This window comes from Hemitrygon akajei, unplaced genomic scaffold, assembly GCF_048418815.1.
Source record: "Hemitrygon akajei unplaced genomic scaffold, sHemAka1.3 Scf000063, whole genome shotgun sequence".
NCBI lineage: Eukaryota > Metazoa > Chordata > Chondrichthyes > Myliobatiformes > Dasyatidae > Hemitrygon > Hemitrygon akajei.
In genome coordinates this window covers 3,538,569-3,544,133 of record NW_027331949.1, presented here as the reverse complement: position 1 = coordinate 3,544,133, position 5,565 = coordinate 3,538,569, and positions in this window count along the sequence as shown.

The window sequence follows — 5,565 nt, the reverse complement described above, 5'->3', positions numbered from 1 at the left end:
TGGGAAAGCCACTTACCCATGACTGGTTGTCATCCCACCCAACATCAGTGGAAAAAACCTGCTTGCATTTACCCTATCTGTACCCACATGATTTTGTATAGTTCCAACAAATCCTCAAAGCATTTATGCTTAGAGCCTTTTTTAGGTGTATAAGATGATGCAGGGCATTGATTGTGTGGATAGCCAGAGGCTTTTCCCAGGGCTGAAATGGTTAATGCGAGGGGTATAGTTTTAAGGTGCTTGGAAATAGGTACCGAGGGGATATCAGGGTTAAGTACTTACACAGAGAGTAATGCATGGAATGGACTGCCAGCAGCGGTGGTCGAGGTAGATACAATCGGGTCTTTTAACAGATAGGTAGATTAAGTTACATGGTTGGCACAACATCGTGGGCTGAATGGCCTGGAATATGTTGTAGATTTCTACGTTCTATGTTGAAATGTGAAATAACTTTGGCTATCCTACAATCCTCTGATAACTCCCCTGTCACTAAGGATGATTGAATTATCTCTGATAGGGTCCTGATTATTTCTGCACTTGCCTCCCTGAGGGAGCACCTTGTCATGTCCTGGAGATTTATCCACCCTAATCTATCTCAGAATAGCAAACATCTCCTCTTCAATCTGTACCGGGTCCATGATTTTAATGCTGCTTTTCCATACTCCCATAGAACTTGTGTCCATCTCCTGAGTAAATAGAGACGAAAAAAAATTTAACATCTCCCCCATCTGCATTGGTTCCATATGTGGATTGCCATTCCAGTCTTCCAGAGGACCAACTTTGTCCCGTGCAATACTTGTGCTCTTAACCTATCTCTAGAATCCCTGATGATTATTCTTCATCTTTTTTGCGACAGCAGCCTCATGCCTTCTTTTAGCCATCCTGATTTATTTCTTATGTGCTCTCTTGCATTTCTTTACTCCATAAAAAACTGCCTGCCTATCCCTGTTATGCAACTCCATTTTGTGCTTCACCAGAGTCTCAAAATCTCTTGAAATCCAAGGTTCCCTCCAGTTTCTATCTGTACCTTTTATTCTAAGAAGCTCATACCTGCTTTGTACTTTCAAAATTTTGCTTTGAAGGCCTCCCATTTACCAAGCCCACCTTTGTACCAGTCCACAGTTGCCAGATCCTAATGTCATAATTCCAGGTGTTGATCCATGCTCTGAACACATCCATATATTGAAATATACAGGGCTCAGCATATTCACTGCACCATGCTCAACGTTTTTCATTTCTGACTTTGTCTGAGGTCTGAACAACACCTGTCTCCACAACCCCCCCACTATCTGTTCTGTTATTCAGGCTCCCATTCCCCCTGCAGCTTTAATTTAACCCCCCTACCTAGCCCCACCTCCTACCATGCAGGTCTATCACCCCTTTGGCTTTCATCTCCCAGATCAACAAAAATGAGGTGCATACCAGGTACAGGCAAATAGGAACAAATGTGGTACTTATGAAATACAGGAAATTCAAGTGAACACTTATAAAAGAAATAAAAGAAAACATGAGGTTGCCCAGCAGACAAGGTGAAGGAGAATCCTCAGGGATTCTGTAGGTATGTTAAGAGAAAAAAAGATTGCAAGGGACAAAATTAATCCTCTGGAAGATCAGAATGGTAATCCATATGGGGAGACAAAATAAATGGGGGAGATTTTTTTGCATCCGTATTTACTCAGGAGACAGACACAGAGTCTATAGAGGTGAGGCAAAGCAGCATCAACTTCATGGACCCTGTACAGATTACAGAGGTGGAGATGTTTGCTGCCTTAAGGCAAATTAGCGTGGATAAATCCCCAGGGCCTGACGTTGTTCCCTGGGACCCTGTGGAAGACAATTGCAGAAATTGTCAGAAGCACAGATATTTAAATCATCCTCAGTGATAGGTGAGGGACTGGAGGATTGGAGGACAGCCAATGTTGTTCCGCTGTTCAAGAAAGGCTCTAAAAATAAACTAAGAAATTATACATTGGTGAGCTAGACAACAGTAGTAGGAAAGTTTTTGGAATGTATATGCAGTAACTGGATATATAAGTATTTGGATAGATGTGGACTGATTTAGAATAGACAATTTGGCTTTGTGCATGGTCTAAACATCTTGTAGAGTCTCTTGAGGAAGTTATCAGGAAAGTGGATGAAGGCAAGGCAGTGGATGTTGTCTACATGGAATTTAGCAAGGCACTTGACAAAGTCTCATATGGGAGGTTGGTCAAGAAGGTTCAGTCACTCAGCATTCAAGATGAGACAGTAAACTGGATGAGACACTGTCTTTGGAGAAGCCAGCGTGTGGTAGCAGATAGTTGCCTCTCTGACTGTGACTAGTGGTGTGCCATAGGGATCAGTGCTGGGTCTGTTGCTGTTTGTCATCTATATCAGTAATCTGGATGATAGTGTGGTTAACTGGATCAGCAAATTTGTGGATGACACCAAGACTGGTGGTGTAGTGGACAGCGAGGAAGACTATCATGGCTTGCAGTGCAATCTGGACCAGCTGGAAAAATGGTTTGAGAAACGGAAAATGGAATTTAATGCAGAAAAGTGTGAGATGTTGCACTTTGGTATGACCTACCAAGGGAGGCCTTTCACAGTGACGGGATGGGCATGAGGAGTGTTGTAGAGGAAAAGGATCTGGGAAAGCAGATCCTTAATTCACTGAAAGTGCTGTCACAGTTAGATATGGATGGAAACAAAGATTTTGGCCCATTGGCCTTCATGAACCAAAGTACTGACGACAACAGATGGATGTTATGTCGACTTGTATAAGACATTAGTGAAGCCTAATTTGGAGTATTGTGTGCAGTGTTGGTCACCTACCTACAGGAAAGATACAAAAGAGGTTGAAAGAGTTCAGAGAAAATTCACAAGGATGTTATAAGGCTTATAAGGAAAGATTGAACAGGGCAGGACTTTATTCCTTGGAATGTATGAGATTGAGGGGAGATTTGATTGTGATAGAGGGGCATAGATAGGTTAAATGCAAGCTGGCTTTCTCTACTGAGATTGGGTGGGACTGCAACCAGAGGCCATGGGTTAAGGGTGATAGGTGAAACATTATGTGGAACATGAGGGGTAACTTCTTTGCACAGACGGTCATCCGGGTGTGGAATGAGCAGCCAGCACAAGTGGTGCATGCAAGCTCAACTTTCAACATTTAAGAGGTTGGTATAGTTACCTGGATGGTCGGGGTATGGGAGTAGGTAGTTTAAATACTTCAGCACAAACTAGATGTCCCAAAGGGCCTGTTTCTGTGTTGTATTTTTCTATGGCCGTGACAGGAACCTGAAATAATACTAATATTCACTCTAATTCCTTTTAACAGCTGTGCAGACCAACCATTCATCTCAGCAGGTAATTTTTATATGGCGTTAAAACTGTGGCACTTTAAGTTAATAATACACAAAAATCCCAGCTGCACGTCAACAAAGACTATTTGTGTGAGAGTGATTCAGTTGCTGTGGGGCCAGGCACCCATGCAGCTCAGCAGGAACTGGGAATAATACCAATGGAGAGAGTCAAACTGAGTCAAGTCACAAATTGGAGAAGGCAGAAATGCCCCATTCTTGTAGAGACAGGAAGAGCATCAGGGAATTGACTGTCATTCGAGATACCAGCACTGTGCTCAGTCAGAAGATGATTTCTCTGTCCAACTTGGGTTGAACCTCACTGTAACAGTGTGATACCAGATCAAACCTTGGCAACTCAAGTAATCTCATCTGAAATGTTGTCCTGCACCCATTGATGGATTTTGTAAATCTGTGAACAGGTTAAAAATGAGAAGGAATTTGTCTCCAGGAATCTCAAACATGGCACGCCAGTTTTGCTGGCTTTGTCTATATATTTAAGAAGTGGAGCAAGGGATTCAATCAACCATCCTTCCTCTCAGACTGTGGTGAGGGATTCACATGGTTATTTGACCAACTGGAACGCCTGTCATTTTACAGAGGGGGGAGCCATTCATCTGCTCAGACAGTGGGAATGGATTCAGTCGGTCATTTCAACTGAAGGTACATCAGCAAGTTCACACTGGGACTAGGCCATTCACCTCTTCTGTGAAAGAGAAAGGATTCAGTCATTCATCCCACCTGTTGTCAAACCAGTCAGTTCACACCAGGCAGAGGCTGGTCATCTGCTGAATTTCTGGGAAAGGATTCACTCGATCCTCTGACCTAATGGCTCACCAGCGAGTTCACACCAGGGAGCAGCCATTCACCTGCTCAGAATGTTGGAAAGGATTCACTCAGTCATCCCAACTACTGGCACACCAGTCAGTTCACAGTGGGGAGTGGCCGTTCACCTGCTCAGAATGTGGGAAAGGATTCACTCGCTCATCTGAACTACTGGGACACCAGTCAGTTCACACTGGGGAGTGGCCACTCACGTGCTCAGATTGTGGGAAGGGATTCACTCGGTCATCCCAACTACTGGCACACCAGACAGTTCATACAGGGGAGAGGCCGTTCACCTGCACAGTCTGTGAGAAGAGATTCACTCACTCTTGCACCCTACAGAGACACCAGCGAGTCCACACTGGGGAGAAGCCGTTCACCTGTTGAATTTGTGGGAAGGGATTCACTCAGTCATCCAACCTACTGAGTCACCAGCAATTTCACACTGGGGAGAAGCGATTAGATTGCTCAGACTGTGGGAAGGGATTCAATCGGTCATCCCACCTACAGAGTCACCAGCAAGATCACACTGGAGAGAAGCCATTCAGCTGATCAGAATGTGGGAAGGGATTCACTCAGTCATCCCAACTACTGGCACACCAGTCAGTTCACAATGGGGAGTGGCCGTTGTTATGAATCCCTGGGTTTCGTTTGCTGTGACTGTCATTTTAAGAGAGAGAGAGAGATTAAGAAGGCGAATCAGTCTGAACAGCAGCTTGTTTACATTTCTCACAGCTTGTTTAGTTTCAACCGAGGACTCGGACATTCAGAGTCAGACAGAGATGGAGGAAAAATGGAAGGATCGAAACAAGGGAACTAGTGGCCAAGGGTCACTGTTTAGAACTGTGGTGAACTACATATACCTGTCTGGACTGCTCCTGTGGCTCCTCCCACAGACCCCTGTATAAAGGCAACTGAGGCCTGTTGCCCTGCCTCATTCCCCAGGATGTAGTGTTGTTCATTCTTCCAGTCAATAAAAGCCGATACCTTGCTTCCTACGTCTCAGCGTGAGTTTTATTGACTGGAAGTTCAAGCATGGAAACCGCTTTACGCCTGGAACGATTGGATTTGGACCCCCAAGACCCTGAAGCAGCTCTTGCCTTTGAACTCTGGCTTGCATGCTTCCAATCATACTTGGAGGAGGTTCGTGCAACTGACCCCGCTGTTAGGCACAGAATTCTCCTCTCGAGAGTCGCCCCAAAAGTTTATTCATTCATTAGGGACCTCTCGACCTACGAAGGGGCGCTTGACGCCCTCAAAAGACAGTACCTGCGGCCGGTGAACACCGTCTACGCCAGACACCGCTTAGCCACGCGCAAACAGCGGCCTACGGAGTCGACTGCTGAATTTCTCCGAGCTCTACAGGCACTCGTGCGGACTCACAGCGGAACTCTTGGTC